This window comes from Oryctolagus cuniculus, chromosome 9 (genome assembly GCF_051225735.1).
Source record: "Oryctolagus cuniculus isolate XC-2025 breed Fujian yellow rabbit chromosome 9, ASM5122573v1, whole genome shotgun sequence".
Classification (NCBI taxonomy): domain Eukaryota; kingdom Metazoa; phylum Chordata; class Mammalia; order Lagomorpha; family Leporidae; genus Oryctolagus; species Oryctolagus cuniculus.
This window is the reverse complement of record NC_142875.1, coordinates 98,645,073-98,665,272: the sequence shown is the minus strand read 5'-3', so window position 1 is coordinate 98,665,272 and position 20,200 is coordinate 98,645,073. Positions and strand designations below refer to the sequence as shown.

Sequence of the window (20,200 nt, the reverse complement as noted above, 5' to 3'; positions counted from 1 at the left end):
GGCCATCTTCATGTACTTTTGCAAGTGCATTAGCAGGGAGTTGGATCAGAAGTGGAGCAGCCAGGACCCAAACTGGTACCACAGGGACAGCAGTATTGCAGGCCACAGCTTTACCAGCTACACCACAGCGCCAGCGCCTGTCCTGGGTTCTATGGGTTAGAAAGTCAGGAGTGGTTTAGGTGGGCCATTCTGCCTTGATGGTTCCCGTGAGACTGTATTCAGGATGTCAGACAGGTATGCACCATCAACAGCTTGCCTGAAGCTGCAGCATCCTCTTGCAAGATGACTCTCTTTGGAAGCAAGTATTTAGTCTAGGGGTTAAGACATTGGCTAAGATGCCTGCATCCCACAGGGGAGTTCCTGAGTTCAATTCCTGCCTCTGACTCCTGATTGTCACTTCCTGCCAGTGCATTGTATTTCTGGCTCCTGGCATCAGTCTCAGTCCAGTCTAAGCTGTTATGGTTATTTGTGGAGAGAACCAGCAATTAGGAGCTCTCTGTCTCTCACCCTCTCTCTTTGCTTCTAAAGAAAAAAAAATTGCTCACTCACATGGCTGCAAGTTAATGCTTCTTTCCTTATTCATTTGAAAGGCAGAGTTACAGAGAGAGAGGGTGAGGCATAGAGATCTTCTGTCTGCTGGTTCTCTCCCCAAAGGGCTGCAAGAGCCAGGGCTGGGCCAGGCTGATGCCAGGAGCCAGCAGCTTCTTCCAGGTCTCCCATGTGGGTGGCAGGGGCCCAAGGATTTGGGCCATCTTCTGCTGCTTCCCCAGGCCATTAACAAGGAGCTTGGATCAGAAGTGGAGCAGCCGGGATACGAACTGGCGCCCATGTGCATGTCAGTGTCACAGGCAGCAGCTTAACCCACAGCACCACAGCGCCGGCCCTAATCAATGCTTCTGGTTCCTGCCTCAGCTTGTGCCTTGTGAACTTTTGCAGAGGCCGCTCTGGTGACCTCAGAATGCTAGTTCCTCCAGAGCAGGTGATTGCTAAAAGAGCAAAATGAAAATCACATCTTCTACCTCCCAGCCCTGGAATCCCACAGCACCATTTTGCTGAAATATTCTGTTGGTGAGTTGGGTCAGCCTTATTCCGTGTAGGCGGGCCACTATGAAACAAGAATCCCAGCAGTCCCCTTGCAGGCTGCCTACAGCCCTCTGAGAGACTCTAGAGGAAAAATGACTTAGTTTGCTCAGCAAATGAATTGCAAGGAAAGAACAGAAGAAGGGGGAAGAACCTATAGATTAGGCCGGCGCTGCGGCTCAGTAGGCTAACCCTCCACCTTGCGGCGCCGGCAAACTGGGTTCTAGTCCCGGTTGGGGCACCGGATTCTGTCCCGGTTGCCCCTCTTCCAGGCCAGCTCTCTGTTGTGGCCAGGGAGTGCAGTGGAGGATGGCCCAAGTGCTTGGGCCCTGCACCCCATGGGAGACCAGAATAAGCACCTGGCTCCTGCCTTCAGATAGGTGCGGTGCACCGGCCGCAGTGCGCCGTCCGCGGCGTCCATTGGAGGGTGAACCAATGGTAAAGAAACTCTGTCTGTCTCTCTCTCTCACTGTCCACTCTGCCTGTCAAAAAAAAAAAAAAAGAACTTATAGATTAAATAAAATTGAAATATGTCAACTAACTGCAATGTAGGCAAATGGAGAAATGTGAACACTGACTGGATGTTTGCTGATATTAAGCAGTTACTGTGATCATCTGTAGGTGTAATAATAGGATAATTGGATAAAGTTCTTCAAGATCTAGGACCCCTCACTTTTGACTGTGGAAGAGACTTAGTAATTTGCTTCCAAAGGCTAGAGCATCGGTACACGCGCATGAAACGCCATGTGGCTTCCTGCATGGGATGCTGGAATAGAGAAAAAGAGTAGCAGCAAGACATCTACTGAAACTCAAAGAAAGCCTGGAATATACCTTGGTTAATAGTTTTTTAAAAGTATATCAGGGACCGGCGCTGTGGCGTAGCAAGTAAAGCCGCCGCCTGCAGTGCCGGCATCCCTTATGGGCACTGGTTCTAGTCCTGGCTGCTCCCCTTCCAATCCAGCTCTCTGCTATGGCTTGGGAAAGCAGTGGAAGATGGCTCAATCCTTGGGCCCCTGCACCTGCATGGAAGACCCGGAAAAGCTCCTGGCTCCTGGCTTCAGATTCGCGCAGCTCCAGCATTTGAAGCCAATTGAGGCAAATTGGGAAGTGAACCAGTGGATGGAAGACCTCTCTCTCTCTCTCTCTCTCTCTCTCTCTCTCTCTGCCTTTCCTTCTCTCTGTGTAACTCTGACTTTCAAGTAAATAAATAAATCTTTAAAAAAAAATAAAGTATAATCAACAAAGTCAGCTTTTTAGAGCTCAAAAGCCAAGGACCCCACCAAGTCCTGCCTCCCCATGAATCTGGGCCTGAATCTTTGTCCTTTTGTTCAAATCATGATGGCTGACCCTGAATAGCTCCAACAAAGATTCTAATCCCCTCTTATTATTATTATTATTTTGGAGAAGCAGTGACCTAGAGAGAGAGGAACAGAGACCAGAAGAGATCTTCCATCTGCTCATTTACTCCCCCAAGGCCTGCAACAGCTGGGGCTGGGCCAGGCCGAAGCCAGGTGCCAGGAGCTCCATCCAGGTGTCCCACTTGGATGGCAGGGGCCCAAGGACTTAAGCTATCAGCTGCCACCTCCCCAGGTGTGCATTAGCAGGAGGTTGCAGTGAGGAACTGGAGCCGGGTATTGAACTCACGTACTCCAGGGTAGGGTATGGGTGTCCGAACCTGCATCTTAACCACCGGGCTCTGTGCGTGCCCTCCTTTTGTGTCTTAGCAGGCGCGCCACTGTTTCACATATGTTTATATTACCCTTCTCATTGTCACAGCAACCCGGTGAGGTCAAGACCATCAACCCACCATGTCCAAGGTCACCCAGCTAGCAGGTAGGAAAGCTGGATTGACCCCAGACTGACTTCAGAGTCCACAGTTTTCATCTCACCAAGAATGAAAATAAAATTTTTGCAGGGGGGTGGCTTTTAAAGGTTCATGGAAAATGAGGTGACAAAACTACATGTGGGGCCGGCGCCGTGGCTCACTAGGCTAATCCTCTGCCTGCGGTGCCGGCACCCTGGGTTCTAGTCCCGGTCGGGGTGCTGGATTCTGTCCCAGTTGCTCCTCTTCCAGTCCAGCTCTCTGCTGTGGCCCGGCAGTGCAGTGGAGGATGGCCCAAGTGCTTGGGCCCTGCACCTGCATGGGAGGCCAGGAGGAAGCACCTGGCTCCTGGCTTCGGATTGGTGCAGCGCCGGCTGTAGCGGCCATTTGGGGGGTGAACCAAAGGAAGGAAGATCTCTCTCTCTCTCTCTTTCACTGTCTAACTCTGCCTGTCAAAAAAAAAAAAAAAAAAAAAAAACACCTACATGTGGATTTCGAAAAAATATTTGCACCAGAGTCAACCGATCTACTAATTCCATTTTCCACTGACTTTGGGAAGTCCCGTTGTATTCGGCTACAGCCTGGTGCTGGGTGTCTAGGCCTTTAGGTTTAAGGACCCATTGGAAGGATGAGGAGAGTGGGAGAGACAAGGGGATGGACACCCTGGTGAGGACAGAAGAGCTGTCTGCCCCACATCCACCAAGGGTTTCCCATCCCACACTCGCTGCTGGGTGAGTCACCCTTTCAGAAGGCTTTGGGGCTAATGTGAGGCCCAGACCTTGAGAAACGCCTCAGAAGAAACTCGCTTGGCCCTCAGGGGCGGCTCCCCCAAAGCCTGGCAGCACCCTCAGCCCAGCTGCACGATAAGATAAGACACACCCCGGGGACCCAGTGACATGGCCTTGCTCTCTCGGTGACGTCTGTCCACAGCTGAAAACCATGCCCCCAGGGACTCTGTGAAGTCAAAAGGCCTCTGGTTTGAGGACCAGCTCTGTGGGGGCTCCGATGGCGCTGCCCTTCCAGAAGCTTGGCCATCACAGCCGGCCCCAGTCTTTGGCCCAGGTGGCAGGCCAGTGAGCACTGAGCCGCTGACAGCAGTGACGACTGAGGGGACACAGGCCTTGCGTCAGGACGGCCGCAAGCCCGGGTGGTGACGTGCATGGCGCTGGGCCTGTGGGTGCCACAGGGCTATTTTTGCCCAGGCACGGAGTTGTCAGCCAGCAGAAGGTGAGGGGAGACGCCGCAGGGAGTTGCGACATCAAGGCAAAGCACCCTGGAGCCCAGCTGAGAGCTGGGGCCCTGACACCAGCGGCACCTGCAGTCACTCTCGCTGTTGGTTCACCAAGGCAGTGTGAAGGGTGCGGCGGGTGCTGACACACGAGCCAGGGGACCCAGGGATCATCTCGGCGCTTTGAAACGCGGCCTGGCTTCCGATGACCTTTCCTTCTCTGCCGTCTTGCTGTCGTCTCCGGGGTGGCACACCGGCTCGTCCTGGGTGCCGCTCGCCACAAAGCATGGGGCAGAAAGGACTCTGGCCCCAGCCGCCTTCCAGACCTGCTGGCATGGGGCCAGGGCAGGGGACTGTCGCAATCGGCCGCAGGCAAAGGCCGCGGTGTTGCCAAGGACCAACAAACTGTACAAACGCCGCAGTCCCGGAAGGTTGTTCGCGGGCTGAATCAATTGGCTCCTAGCCGAGCCGCACTGCGGAGGGCCAGATCCCAGCCTCGGGACTCAGAGGAGTTGTCACTCAGCCAGAAACACAGGTGCATCCCCGACCCCTCCCTTTCCCGCACCCAGTCCTGCCAGCCCTACTGCCTTAACCTCTCTCTGGGCAGTCCCATGTCCCTACCCACAGCCCCCGCTGGGACTCGCGCCCCGGCACGTCCCCCGGGGCTGTGGCTCCCTCTGTGCCAATGCATCCTTTCTGCTGCCGCCATCATGTTCCTTCTAAAATGCTGTCTAAGAAAGTCACCTGCTGAGGAAAATAATTTTTAAATACTTATGTGAATGAAGGGAGGAAGAGAGAGAGAGAGATTCTTTCATCCACTGGTTCAGTCCTATAGTGGCTACAAACAGCCAAGTCTGGGCCAGCTGCCTACTACTTGAGCCATTCATTACTGCTGCTCACAGGTGCACACTGGCAGGAAGCTGGATCAGAAGCCAAGGCAGGATCCAATTCCAAGCACTCTAACAGGATGCAGGCGTCCCAAGCAGCACCTTAATTTGCTGTATGCCATTGCCCACCCCAACTTTTTAACTTATTCATTTGTGTGTGTGTGTGTATGTGTGTGTGTGTGTGGAAAAGAGAGGGAGAGAGCGAGAGCAGGAGAGAGGGAGGGAGAGAGAGAGAGAGAGAGAGAGAGAGAGAGAGAGAGAGAGAATGCTACCATCTACCCGTCCACTGCCCAAGTGCTTGCAGCCACCAGGGCTAGCCCAGATGGGAGCCAGGAATGCAATCCAGCTCTCCCATGTGGGGCAGGGACCCAATCACGTGAACCAGCCTACCCTGCCTTCCAGACTGTGCATTAACAGGAAGCTAGAAACAGGAGCCAGGACCACGTCTAAGCATGGTGGACCCTCTGCAGCCACAGCTTCTGCGTCTGTAGCTTCTACCCAAGGCAAATTGAAAAATACTTGGGGAAAAAACAATGGCACCTGTACTGAGCATGCCCGGGCTTTTTTCTTGTCATTATTCCCTAAACAATATAACAACTATTTACATAGCATTGACATTGCATTAGGCAGTATAATATAGGGAAGATTTAAAGTATATAGCATACCACATATAGTATAGTGGTTACATGCAATACTGCACCATTTTATATAAAGGACTTGGCATCCATGGATCCTAGTATTTGCAGGGGACCTGAAACCAATCCCCTCTCGGATACCAAGGAACAACTGCACCTTAAGGGGCCCTGCTCTGCCCCGCCCCCACAGCACTCCAGCCTCATTCCTGGCCCCTTCACCTCCCTCCTCCCCTCCCGAAGGACCTCGTGGGTCCTGAGCGCTGAGCCTGCTGTGCCCTCTGTGCAAATGCTGCCCCTTATACACTCTCCCCAAGCAGCCCAGCAGCCCCTCCGCCAGCCCAGGAGGACAGAGCCCGGAGCGCTGCTCTCCTCCCACCCCTCCCACACCCCTGCTCTGCCCAGATTCGCCACCTGTTACCCTCACTGGAGAGCTTCCTTGAGAGCAGGGCTGGCTTAGTCTTTGCATTCCTGACCTCTTGCATCAGCGCCTGGGACTCAGCGCCTGGGACATCAGCGCCTAATACAAATTTGTATGCTAACTAAAGACACAGGGAAGGGTGATTTCTGCTATTTAATTATTCATTGTATATTTAATTATATCATTTTGTTCTGATTGTAAGAGGATGATGTATTAGTTGTCGAAAATTAGAATGGAGTCTCAGCTGCTGTGCTTCTGATCCAGCTCTCTGCTAACGCACTTGGGAATGTAGCAGAGATGGCCTAAGTGCTTGGGCCCCTGCACCCACATGGGAGACCAGGACGGAGTTCCAGGCTCCTGGCTTCAGCCTAGCCCAGCCCTGCCTGACCATTGCAACCATTTAGGGAGTGAACCAGCAGGCAGAAGATATTGCTCTCTCTGCCTTTCAAATAAAAATAAATAGATAGGTTTTAAAAAATCAGAAGCCCTTGGTGTGATTTAAATTCATCCCACATTTGTTTGCTCTGCTTACATTAGTGTGTGCTAATACAAAAGACACTCTATTTTGTTTAGTTTTTACCAATAAAAGATCATATCATATTCTTACTTTTTCCTCAAGAAAGACATTTTAGACATCTTCCCAGGTCTACGCAGAAGGGTCTGCCTCGTTCTTTCTAAAGACTTAGGATGTGTTTCGTTGTGAGTGGGTAGCCTGTTCAATTTAGTCAATGCACTGTCAATTACAATTCTCATTACCCACGGTGGTGCAGCTTCTTGTCTTCAGGGACTCTTACTGTGGGAGAAATTCCTAAAAGTGGGCTTATTGGGTAAATGGGCAAGAGTACCTTCACTTCTAACAGCCGATTGCCAAATTATCCTCCAAAAACAGACCGCAGGGTTTGGGAGCACTCAGCGGTAATTTACGTTCTCATCAAGGATGCGAAAATGCTGGTTTAGCTACATCTTCGCAGACACTGAGTGTTAGCAGGCTCCTACACGTTTGTCAGTGTAACTGGACACACTCACTCTCACACTCACTCACACTCACACTGAGTGTTTCTTTGGGGCCTCATTTGTTCACGTTCCCTATTTGCTTATTGTTTAAAATTTTTATTTGATTTTTTATTTGTGAAAGGCAAACAGAGAGAGACAGATCTTCTGTTTGCTGTTTCAATTCCCAAATTCCGGTGGTGGTCAGGGCTGGGCAAAGGCCAAAACCAGGAGCTGGACACTCAAGCCAGGACTCTCACCTGGATGACAGGAACCCAATTACCTGAGCCATCACGGCTGTCTCCCAGGATGTACAGACAGGAAGCTGGAGTCAGGATGGGGAGCTAGGAATTGGAGCCAGGAACTCTGTATGGGACATGGGTGTGTTAACCCCCAGGCTGAATGCCCACCCTGAAATCGCGTGCAGATCGGGGTCCGTGCCGCCCTGAACCACACCCTGGGCCTCACCTGTGCACGGGGGCACCGGGGCATTGAGGAGCCTGCTGTAGCTCCGGAAGAAGCAGTGAGACAAGGAGACGGAGGGGTCAGAGGCCGGATCAGGGCCGGGGAAACCCACCTTCTCCTCTGGGCTGGAGTTTCTTGGGTCAGATGGGCATAAGAGCAACTGCACGGCACCGAGTTCCCTTTGCCATCCTGGGTACACAGCCTCAGCTCCGGCCCGTGGCGAGACAGCGTGCAAGCCGATCTTCCATCCTACACAGCCCAAACACTGCACAGCCTGGGGCACTTTCTGCTGTGGACTGAATGCGAGTTGTTCCCATGGCGGGGGTGGGGGCGTCCTGGTGGGGCTCAGCCCTCCGCATTCGCTCAGGAGCTCCAGAACCTGCTTCCTGTGGAGGGGCAGTTTAACCCCGGAGTGAGACCTCCAGGTTTGCAGACCCGTCCTGGGCTCAACTCCAACATTGCAGAACCTTTGCCAAGAAACTCCTCCTCCTCGGGTGGACTCCATCAGCAGTTTCCCTTAGGCCTTGGTATGCCAGGTGGCTATACCATCTGCGCAAAAGTGAGGGCTGGCACAGGGACGCGTCTTCCACCCAAACCTCAACTCCTCTCCACCCTGCTGGAGCCCAGCGAACGGCATCGTTCACGTGTGGCAGGGACTTAGAGGTCAGGATCACTGCAGAGGCCAGTCCTATCCCGCATCCCTACTGTCCCAACGGAGGGCACAGAAAGGTACCCAGCAGGTGGGGACAGGGCGCATGGCGGGACCGACGGAAGCTGAGTTCCCCGTCCAGCACTCGGGCCAGGTCCCTTCTCCTCTAGTTCTCAGCTGGGCACGGGGCCGAGACGGCTGAAGCGCACACAGTCCGCAGGGGAAGGCGGTTAACGGGGGCAGCAATGCCCTGGGATGAGCGTTCTCCACCGCTCTCACTGCCCAAGGCATCTGAGTTTGTGTGCTTTTGTGCGGCTCCCTCTGCGCTGGCTCTTGAGAGAGGAGCCCCCAGCCTCCTGCCTCGTGGGCGCCGTCATCTAAGAGAGACAGAGCCCTCTGCTGGCCCTCAAAGGGAAGAGTTCAGCGCAGAGTGGACCTGGCCAGTTCGCCTCGACCTTCACCACTCAGGATACAAACAACAAAGCGTGGTCCTCTTGGCAGCAAGAAATCCCGAATCCTCTGCCCTTGCTCTTTCTGGCCAAGGGGCTGGCCTCGTCGGACCCGCTCAGCCGGGTCTGGCCCTGATTAGGTCCCCGTGCTGAGTTTAACACTCTGCTGTTGCCATCTTGAAATCCTCAGTGAGCTTGAAGGAGAGGCCCCACGTGCACATTTCGTGCTGGGTCTCATGAATTCTCCTGGGCTACAGTAACACCCACTTGGAAGCCTTTTACCAGCGTGTTGACCGTACTTTCCCATAGGGCCGTGCTTCCCAAGACAGCGGGTCTGTGGCGCCCAGATAGAGCTGGGTGCCGACGCGGCACGGTGTCTCCTCCGACCTCCCTCCAAGGGCACCCTGCCTTCCCACTCCACTGTGTCTCTCACACGCACCCTGTGATTAATCGCGAGCTTCCATCTGGATTATTCATGCCCAGCCATGCCCTCTGCACTCTGCTGTGCCCATATGTTGACTGGCTGGAGAGCAAACAGAGCTATCTTCTCAGAACACAGTGCGGGGTGCTGCATGTAGTGGGTGCGTAGTCAAAGCTGCTGAGTCATCCACTGAGCAAGCCAGCTTGTCACACACAGACACAAGCACATGTGCGCGCGCGCACACACGCACACACACACACACACACGAGGCTGTGGGCTTGACTCAGCCAAGGCTCGCATCTGCACCGTTCTTTCCTCTTCCCATCTGATAAGAACAGAACTGGCCTTAGGGACCTGGGCATTGCTGCTGGGTTACGGGCAGTAAATAGTTCTCTCCCCATCCCTGGACTTCCCAAAGGACCCCAGGGAACCTTATCTTAAGAACCTCCTGGGGGAGGGGGGTGCCGCTGTGGCATAGCCTGTGTAGCTGCCACCTGCACCACCAGCATGCCATGTGGACACCTGTTCAATCCCGGCTGCTCCACTTCTGGTTCAGCTCCCTGCCAATGCGCCTGGGAAAGCAGCAGAAGATGGCCCAAGTGCTTGGGCCCCTGCCACCCATGTGGGAGACCCAGATGAAGTTCCAGGTTCCTGACTACAGCCAGGCCCAGCCCTGGACGTTGTGGCCATTTGGGGAGTGAACCAGTGGATGGAAGATCGATCTCTCTCTCTCTCTCTTCAACTGTGCCTTTCAAATAAATAAATACATCATTAAAAAAAGAAAAAAAGTCCCTCAGACACCTGCACAGTGCTTTACAGTTTGCAAGGCATTTTCACCAACAGTATTCTTCAACTACCGTGTGAGCAAACACAAACACGTCCGTGCTAATTTATGATTATTGTTTTCATATTAAAAAATAAAGCCAAAAGAAAAGAATAGCTCATATCCTATCAGACTTCACCACGCATATAAGCTTACTCAGATAGCTTTGAAGATAGGATAATTCAGTCTCTGTTGCGTGACCTCATTGTTCCTGTTTTTAGCAGGTGGCTAACGGAGGTCCCCAGTCATGCAGCTCTTAGGTGCAGTTGGGCTTGATCCTGGGTCCTGACCCTGAGTGTCCACACCCTCAGAGCAAGGTGCCGCTCACTCTGCACACGCGCAGGGCGGGGGAGGTGCGAGGAATGCAGACCCAGCTGTGACCGAGCTTAGGGGAAAAGACGTCCCCACTGTCCTGGTGCCCCCACATGTCGGCAGGAGTGCAGCTGGGCCGGGCAGCGCCTCTGCAGACCTGGACTTTGCCTTGCAATAACAGCCCCAGGGGTGGCAGGGTCAGCAGTCGGGCAGGAGGCCAGAGGGAGCAGGTGCCAGGTGACAATGCTGAGCTGTATGGGGCTGGCTCTGTGTGGTGCCTTGGAGGGCTCGGGCTCCCTTGGATGTCCAGAAAGAGGGCAAGGACAAGTGCCTCCCTGCTCTGGGGCCGGCCCAGGCCGTGGAAAGGGAGCTTCCAGCCAGGTCTGGCCCAGTGGCTAAGGGCAGGACTGGCATGAGGGCAAGCCTGCATTCATTCACACACGCTCCTAGCCAGAGACTGTGTTAGACACCAGAAGAGACAGTTCCCCAGAGCGCTGGTCTCCCAGGACGGTGGCAAAAGAACAAGAGTGGAGGAGTGGCAGGAGGGACAACACAGCGGCTAGGAGTCTGGGCTCCAGCCCACGTTCAAATCTTGACTCCCTTATCTCCTAGCTGTGTGACCTGGGGCAGATTACTTAATGTCTCTGAGCCTAAATTTCCCTTCAAAGGGTTTCTGTGAGAAATACAGTGAGTCAATGCATGTGAAGCACTTCGCAGAGCGCCTGGAGCAAGCTAAGTGCTGAAGCAAGGCAGGCATTAAAGAGACGCTGTAGATTTGGAAGAATTCTGGAGCTGTGTTCTTCCCAGTGGCCAGCATCTGGGGCAGGTGTTTGGCAGGCGCATCCCAAATCTGAGGGCTTGAGGCAGAGTCTCTGCTCCACTTCCCATTACTGCTCATGAGCACCCTGGGAGGCAGCAGGTGATGGCTCAAGTGCTGGGGCCCCTGCCACCCATGGGAGAGACCCAGATGGAGCTCCTGACTTCTGGCTCAGCAAGGCCCAGCCCTGGCTGTTGCAGGCATTTGGGGAGTGACCCAGTAGATGGAAGATCTCTGTCTGTATCTATCCACCTCTGTTGATCTTTCTTTCTCTTTGTCTTTCCCTCTCTGCCATTCATACAAAACAAAACAAAAAAAACAGTTAATTAATGAGTACATTTTTTTAAATGTCTGGCATCCATGGACTATAGCTCTGGGAAAGCTCTGAAGCCGGGGTGGGGTTGGCTTGGGTGTCGCTGGTTTCTGTACGCTGATCTGTGTAAGCTGGGCCGCGGGCTAGCTCATAACGGGAGGAAACTGACAAGCAGCGAGGCTGCACAGCTCCGTTTAGATCCCCACGGGCCCGCTGTGCGGGTGCAGGGGCTGGGCTTTCACAGCATCTCAGCCACATTCAAGTTCTGGGTCAGGAAGGGGAGGCAGGCTGCAGGGTGGCACCCAGGCTGGCCCTGCTGGGGTGGGCATCTCAGGACTGGCACTGCCCACACAGGCTGGCTCTCATGGCTGGCAGACTAATCTGGAGGGGTCCCTGGAGGGGGCTTCCACCCTGACTTTGGCCCCTGGGACTCCGGGTTCCAGGGACTTCTCCATCTTGATGGCATCTGCAGCTGCATTTTTGCTTCTTCCAGGGAGTGTGGCCGCGGCTCTGTCGCCTGTCTCTCCTGTGGCAGGGCCCAGGGACGGGAGTCACACGCTCTGAGCAGGACGGTACACTGGGAGGGTTCAGGAGCAATCATTCACGGGCACCCCGGATGGCTCCACTTCAGGGGTTCGTGGCCCTCAGCTCTGAATACAGCAGGTGGCGAGGCCCTTACTCGTTCACTGCCCACGCTGTGCCAGGCTGCGGGGCACGGCCGTGAATGAGACAAAGTCTTCATTCCCATGAAGTTTATCCCTAGGGGTGGTGTGATGGAAAAGTCTTTTGACCTCGTGGCTTCCCCCTTCCCACCCTTCCTCCTGTTCTGAGCCTTGTCATTTGTAGCAGTTGGAGCAAAGGGTTGTGGGGCGGGCAGGGCTCTCTTCCGTGTCCCAGTCACCTGGCGCTTGATGGCGGCCGGTACCGTGTTTGCTGAACCTGCCCGAGAGGCAATCCTGGCAGGCTTTCTGCACGGCTGGGCGGGGTGGGAAATTCACCACCTTCCCCTTTCCCGTCTCACTGTCAGGCATGATCGGCTTCACGAGGGCTTCTCACCTGGACTGCAGCCAGAGACTGCAGCCCCAGCCCTTGCTCTCCCCATTCTAATTGCCTTAAATTCCGAGGCAATAATCCTGCCTTTTTGGAACATGTAATCTGGTGGGGACATACAAGCCTCATACGCATCGTCGTGTGGAATGTGGATGTTTTGCTTTATGATTAGTTGTTCTGAAAGTCATCGTCCCTGACCTGTGTTTAGGGTTCCACAACAAACCCCATGGTTCAACAAAAACAAGAGTCTCGGTAAATGTTTCTAAATGAAGACACAAACAGGATCCCGGAGTAAAAGCACCAACCAGACCCACGAGCAGCAGTGGCCACGGCGGGTAGGAGCTCCTACCCGCCGTGGCCACTGCTGCTACGAAAGACAGGTTTTGATTCAGGCACCGTTCTGTGGAAAGACCCAGGTATACCAGCATACTTCAACACGCTCATGGAAAAAGGAGGCAGAAAAATGAGTTTATTTTGGTATAAAAATGTTTTCGAGATACATGCAAAGTTTTTTCATAATATATATTTCCACACATTATGAAAAAAAAAATTGCACCAGAATAAACTCTTACTCTAAGTCTAGGTGGGGCAGGCACTGTGGTGCAGTGGATTAAAGCCCCAGCCTGCAGTGCCAGCATCCCATATGAGCACCGGTTCAAGTCCTAACTACTCCACTTCCAATCCAGCTCTCTGCTATGGCCTAGGAAAGCAGTGGAAGATGGCCCAAGTCCGTGGGCCCCTGCACCTGTGTGGGAGACCTGGAACAAGCTCTTGGCTCCTGGTGTTGGATCAGCTCAGCTCATGCCATTGTGGGCATTTAAGGAGTGAACCAGCAAATGGAAGACCTCTCTCTCTCTCCCTCTCTCTCTGGCTCTACCTCTCTCTGTAACTCTTTCAAATAAATCTTTAAAAAAAAAAAAAAGTATAGGTGATGACGCATTTCTAAAAAATGTTTTATTTATTTGAAAATGAGAAAGGGAGAGATGTTGCTTCACTCCCCAAATGCCTGAGACAGCCAGGGTGGGACCAGGCCGAAGCCAGGAGCCTGAACTCCATTTAGTTCTCCTGTGTGGGTGGCGGAAACCCAGACACTTGTGTCGTCACCTGCTGCTCCCAGGGGCGTGTTATCAGGCAGCTGGAATCAGGATGGGGGCCTGGACTTGAAACCAGCCGCTGCAGTATGGAGCGAGAGCATCCCGAGAAGTGTTTGACTGCTCTGCCGGACGCCTGCCCTGAAACACGTACTTTTAAAGTATGTGTGAACTTTCTGAAGTCTCCTGTCCTACCTGTAAATATTTTAGGCTAGCGCCCAACTCCGAGGGCTGTGCTGCCAGAGCTGTGTGCCTGAGACCCAGGACCCAGAGCCTGCCCGGGTGACCTCAGGCAGAAACGGAATTGTTCTGAGCCTTGGTTTTCTCATCCGTAAAACAGGTGCCAGTAAGAGAGCTGAATGACAATGTCAGTACTTGGAGCTTGGAAAAGAGGGGCACTGACAGTTAGGCAGCTGGGATAGGCCAGTGGTCCTCAGACTTGGTCTTGCATCAGAATCACCTTGTTACAACAGATTGCTGGGCTGTGGCCTGGGTTTCTGATTCAGTGGGTCTGGGTGTTTTTCTTTTTCTTTCTTTCTTTTTTTTTTTTTTTATTTGACAGGTAGAGTTATAGACAGTGAGAGAGAGACAGAGAGAAAGGTCTTCCTTCCGTTGGCTCACTCCCCAAATGGCCACTACAACCAGCGCTGCGCCGATCCAAAGCCAGGAGCCAGGTGCTTCCCATGCAGGTGCAGGGGCCCAAGCACACGGGCCATCCTCCACTGCCCTCCCGGGCCACAGCAGAGAGCTGGACTGGAAGAGGAGCAACCGGGACTAGAACCGGCGCCCATATGGGATGCTGGCACTGCAGGCAGAGGATTAACCAAGTGAGCCATGGTGCCAGCCCCTGGGTGTTTTTCTTAATGGGTCCCAGGAGACACTGTTGCTATTGTTGCAAGAACTGCAGTTTGAAAACCACTGATAGGCAAAAGAACGAACAGGAGAACAGGCATTGAGGCTAGAAATTGCAACACCTGTGTCCTATTTTGCACTACCTGGGTTCAATCCTGAGTTCCAGCCCTGGTTCCTGACTCCAGCTTCCTGCTAATGCAGATCCTGGGAGGCCGTGGTGGTGGTGGCTCCTGTCACTCACATGGAGACCTGGATTGAGTTCCCACCCCGGCCACGGCAGGCATTCCAGGGGCAAACCATATGGGAACTCTGTGAGCCTCTCACATAAATTGTTTAAAATTAAAAAGAAAACATAGGCTCAGGATTTGGACATGGGGACCATTCTGACTATGCGATGGCTCTGGGCGGTTAACCTCCAGGCCTCAATGCCTTCATTGTCAAGGGAGCTATTGCTATACCGACTTCACAGGGGCATGTGCAGCACCTGACATTTTCAGCCTCTAAATATTCCTGATAAGTTCTGGCTCATTTTGGTGGCCCTCAAAACACAAGTAGGATTCCGAGATGGGCTGGCGGGGCTGGGAGAATGCCTCTGGGACCCCCAAGTCAAAGAGGGGTACTCGGCAAAACGTAAGGTGGGCCTGGGGGCCCTGGGGGAGCACGGGTAAACTCTTCGGGTCTCGCGGTGCGGTAAGTCCAGTTTCCACCTTGCACCCTGACTGATGCCAGCTTTTCCGGAAAGCCACTGACAAAGTGACCTCTCGCGGGGAAGGTGGGAAGTGCCTCCTAAGAGTGAGCACGGGGTCCCATTGCAGCCCCTATGCTTTCTCGCCCCTCGCCGCACGCTCTCTCTATCCGCTCCAACCCCTTACGGTTGGAAAGGGCTCCGGCCCTCGGCGGGCTGCGCGGGCTCCTGGGCGCCCCCTGGTGGGAGACAGAGGAGCTGCAGCCCTGCCCGGGGCCGCCGGTCCGCGGAGCGCAGCCGCCTGGAGGCCCGGCTTTGCAGAACCCACACCGGGGCTGCAGCCTGGCTGTGGCGCTGCGCTTAGGACTGAGAGCAGATTTCTAGGCCAGTCAGGGATTATTACCAGAATAGCACGCAGAAGACACCCCGCCCTGACGTGGATTAGAGACCGTTGACTTTTGAGGGCACGGGGTTGGCTGCAGGGGCGGCGCCTGCGCTCTGCCATTCCGGCCCGAGGTCGAGGTCCCTGGGGTCCCGGCTCCTGCAGGTTTTGGCCTGAAGACCCGGCGGCAGTCTCCAGACTGACTCATTCTTTCCCTGAGGCTCGCCGGAGGACTGCCGCGCGGAGGCGGGCTCTGAGGGCAGAGGTTATTTTGTTTATGTATTTGGAAGGGAAAGACTGGCTGCCAGCAGGGCCCTGGCTCCCACCCGTCTAGGGCCTTGCCTGTGCCCTTTTGCATGAGGTCTGGCAGAGAAGACACCGGGGCGGGCCCTGTGCACTGTGCGCCCGCCAGGCCGGGGAGCAGGCCCCAGGCGGCAGGCAGGGCGGCTTCAGAAAGAGGCTTTCTGGCCGGCTGCAGAGCGGAGCCGCTCTGGGTCTAGCAGGGGCTACCTGCCACAGCCAGGGGGAGACCCAAGGCCAGCTGGCGTGGAGGTGACGGCCCCCGGGGCACGGACAGGAACTGCAGGATGGCAGAGAAGGCGTTTCACAGACCACGGCAGGGAGCGGCCTGCGGCCTAGTACCGCAGATGCCGGCTCACTGCCAGCCGGGGCGCCGGGGGTTAGTTAGGCTGCTTGCTTGGGACAGCAGCATCTGGCATCCCAGCGCAGGTTTAAGACCTGGCTGCTCCACTTCCCATCCAGCTCCCTGCTAATGCACCTGGGAAGGCATCGGAGATGGCCCAGCTGCTTGGGGCCCTGCCACCCAGATGCAAGACCTGGATGGAATTCTGGGCTCCTTGTGGCCATTTAGGGAGTGAACCAGTGGATAGAAAATCCCCACCTCCTTTGTCGCTCTCCCTTTCAACTGACAATAAGATGCCAGCTTCCACATAGGAATACTTGGGAGCCAGCTCTGGCTCCTGCCTCCATCTTCCTCCTAATGTAGACCCTGGGAGGTAGCAGGTGATGGCTCCCATCATTTGGTCCTTGCTACCCATGCCTGGGGGTGAGGTTGGGGGTGCCTGGATTGAGCTCCTGGGTCCTGGCTTCAGCCTGGCTCAGCCCAGGCCAGACAATTGCAGGTGTTTGGAGAGTGAACCAGCAGATTGGGAGCTTTTTTCTGTGTGAGCTTTTCCTGTGGGTCCACCTCTCTACCTCTCAAAAAAATGGCAAAAAAAAAAAAAATCAACTTGCAGCTTGCTGAGAAGATAAATGGTGCCTGCCTCAAAATTTGGGCCAGGAAAAGCCCCGAGTGACAACGTTATTTCAAGCGCCTGCAGGCCCGCAGGTGGGAGTGTGCTCTGAGTGCCAGAGGTTTCTCCGTCACCCCACACCTGTCTGTCTCTTGGCAGTTCTCAAAGCTCAGTCACCCGTGACCTCAGTGCTCTTTCTAACAACGCTCTGTGCCAGACAGGGCGGAAGCCACTCCCATGGCACAGGTGGAGAAGCTATGGTCTGCGTGAGAAAATTATAAATTCAGGCATGTACTTTTTTCTTTCAAATTAATTAATTAATTAATTTAAGATAGATTTTTATTTATTTGAAAGAGTTCCAGAGAGATAGAGAAGTCTTCCATTCACTTGTTCATTCCCCAAATGGCCGCAACAGCCAGGGCTGGCCAGGCGGAAGTCAGAAGTTTCACCCAGGTCTCCCACACAGGTGCAAGGGCTCAAGGACTTGAGCCATCTTCCACTGCTCTCCCCGGTGCATTAGCAGGGAGCTGGATCAGAAGTGGAGCAGTCTAGATTCGAACCGGCCACCCACATGGGATGCTGGTGTTGAAGGCGGCCCCTTAACCCGTTATGCCACAAATCTGGCCCCTCCAATTAATTTTTTAGATCGTTCAAATATACACCTGGTTCAAAATTCAAAAGGTAACAGACAGAAGCCCCTTGTTCAACCTTATTCTTCCAGCTACTTCCTTCCCTTCGTACCTGTTGGAACCCATGCCTTTTACCTTCGGATCTCACAGCCTTTCTGCCACAGCAGTACAAGGGCTCAGGGTTCACAGCCCCACTGCAGTCAGGCCCCCCTGGGACCTGCATCACTCACCTCCTGGCAAGTGGGCACAGGCACCTGTGTGGCACTGTCCCATGGTCTTCTTTCATCACAAGGCATGGAGGTTTACCTTCAGATCCTAAACTCTTGGGTGGTAGAGAATTGGTCTTCAGCTGCTTGGAGGTCTTGCAGAAGGGGTTAAAACCCCGGGCTGGGGCAGGAGATGCGCCTGGTGGCTGAGATGCCCGAGTCCCACCTTGCGGTGCCTGGGTTTTCTTCCCGACTCCAGCTTCCTGCTAACGCAGGCCCTGGGAGGCAGTGGTGATGGCTTGAGAAACTGAGCTCCTGCCACCCACCTGGGAGATGTGGATTGAGTTCCCAGCTCTGCCTTTGGCCCTGGCCCAGGTCTAGCTGTTTTGGGCGTTTGGAGAGTGAATCAGCTAATGGAAGCTCCGTATCTATTTTCAGTCTATCATCTATCTGTCATCTTCCTATTTCTCTCTCTCAAACAATTTTTTCAAACAACGGGCTCTGACACCTACAGAATTGGGCCACAGCCTGTGCTCTGAGATCTTGGACAGTCACTTAGTCTCTCTGTGCCTCCTGTTCCTCAATGGCAATAACCTTGCCCTTGCCTACTTCTCAGAGCTCCTGTGAGGACGACGTAGATGACAAGGCATGCACTCCATAGCGGGAGCGACTTCATTCCAGTGCGTTGAGAACCTGCTCCCGTGCACAGTGGGACATGCCCAGGCCCCCCTCCCCGCTGGTCTCTGACAGGGGTAAAGACCTTGGACACCTAATTAAAAGCCACTGGCAGAGTGGGTCACCCAAATCCATTCATTGGAGGAAATCACTCCCGGGCCGGTTCCCACCCTTTCCCTCTGGGCTATCAGCTGGCCCCATCTCTTGCTCTGGTGAGGCCTGGCTGTCCCGGGGGCTCGGCCCTCCTGAGCCAGTGGAAGGGCCACAGCCACTACCGCTCCGGCCTACCTTGGTTGCCGCCCCAAGTTGGAGCAGACACCAGGAAGGCTCTCATGCGGCTCTCCCAGGGATGACTCACTGAGGGTCACCTGTGCAGGTGAGCTGCCTGCCCAGTGACTCACTGCCTCTGCCCCCAGGCCTGGCCCCACAGTTCCCGAGCTCCGCCTCTGGGAGGGCTTACCCTCAGCCTCTAGCCCCTCCCTTCAGCCTGGGATCAGGGGTCCCCACTCCCAGATCCCTCTGTCTGTACCTGCTGGATCTCACAGGTAATAAAAGGAGCCCAGTGAGGGGCACTGCTCACCACCTGCCACTGGGAACAGAGCCAGGGTTTTGCACCTGGGGCCAGGCTGCCACCAGTGCTCACCACTCAGCCCCTCACTGTCGCGCCCGCCACGGCTCTGGGTCCCAAGTGCACTGAGTGGTGGACAGTTAATAGGCCTCCGAGGTTGCCCCGCCCCCAGGACCTTCTGGGAGCACAGCCCTGTGCCGTGTTTCCAGGGAAGACGGACAGTCCCCACTGACCGTTAGTGTCAACACAGTGTGCAAATGAGTTTGCCCTCCTGTTGGGGAACATTCCTTCCTCTCTGACCCAAGTTCAGTTTCATAAAGAGACAAAAACATAGGCCAGCAAAGTTTAAGGGGGTCTACGATCGCCGGTGGAACAATGGAGCCATGGGGACTTCCAGGGACAGAGGCTGTCCCTGAGTGGGAGCTGCCACTCAGCAAGAGGGCCTGGGTGGGGGTGGGGAGGGGTGAGAAAGAGGGAGGGACGGGGTGGTGCTGGGGGAAGCTGGGAAACTGCTGGAGTGGGCCTGTGGTGTCCACAGCCGCAGCATCAAACCCACGGCCGCCGGCCCCCCACGCCCCACCCCTGCGCCATCTTCAGAGCCCCCGAAGCAGCACTGGTTGGCAGCGGGTGCAAGGGTGCCTTTCCTCAGGGCGTCCCTGGGGGGTCTTGCGTGAAGGTCGAAGGTCAAGTGGAGCCACCGGGACACAGAGGGCCTTTGAGAGTGACTCAGGCTGGGGAGAGCTCCGCGTGGCTCCTTCCCGGAGGGGAGGAACAAAGTGTCATTTAGCGGCCCCAGAGCTTCTGCTCCCCCAGAGACCTGCTCTTCCTCTGCTTCACAGCCGTGGGGACCAGACCGCGGCCCCCCGACCCCTGTGCTGAGAGGGACTGCGGGCTGGCAGGGGCTGGGGTCAGAGGTGGGCGTGCAGGCAGCCCAGGGAGGGCCGGAGAGCTGGAGAGGGAGAGCCCAGATCCCAGGCCCGGAATGACTCAGACTGCGGCTGCGGCCCAGCCCACATTCCCGGGCCTTTGTGCCTGACGTGCCTGGGCCTGGCCTTAAAGGGCCAGCTCCTCTGAGGCGGGAGCAAAGGCTACCTTGCCCACCCCCACTGCGTTGCCCCCAGTCTCGGGGCTGTGGGTAAGGAGGATGGCATCCTACAGGATTTCAGGGTTGATCTAATCCAGTCCTCAGGCTATCAAGGAGGGGCACTAGGCCATTTAAGTCATCCCTCTGCCTCTGAGCGGGCTGCACCTAAACTGGCCCAGCAGGATTAAGAAAACTCTGTCCTTGCTTTTACAGAAGCTACTACCCAGTGACCCTTTCCAAGGCACTCCGGCCAGGGCCTTGAAGCGGGCTCCCTCCTAACCACCACCTCACCCCACCGCACTGGGCCTCACTTCAGCGTTGGCCTCTCATAAGGCACACGCGCTTGGTGGATCCCAGGTGGACCGCTCCAGGCCTGTGCACCAAGCTCCCGGCCCGGGGCCTCCAGGCAGTCCAGG

The 20,200-nt window shown here is 55.0% G+C and overlaps 1 protein-coding gene and 1 long non-coding RNA gene across 3 annotated transcripts in view; both read left to right on the top strand.

Moving 5' to 3' along the window:
• NINJ2 (ninjurin 2) overlaps positions 1 to 20,200 on the top strand; it is a 175,441-nt gene that overhangs the window by 150,224 nt on the left and 5,017 nt on the right. The gene's annotated exons all lie outside the window — the stretch shown is intronic.
• Positions 3,404 to 19,700, top strand: LOC149124678 (uncharacterized). Its single transcript, XR_016213442.1, has 2 exons — positions 3,404 to 4,665; positions 7,727 to 19,700. It is a non-coding gene; the product is annotated as an uncharacterized LOC149124678 (long non-coding RNA).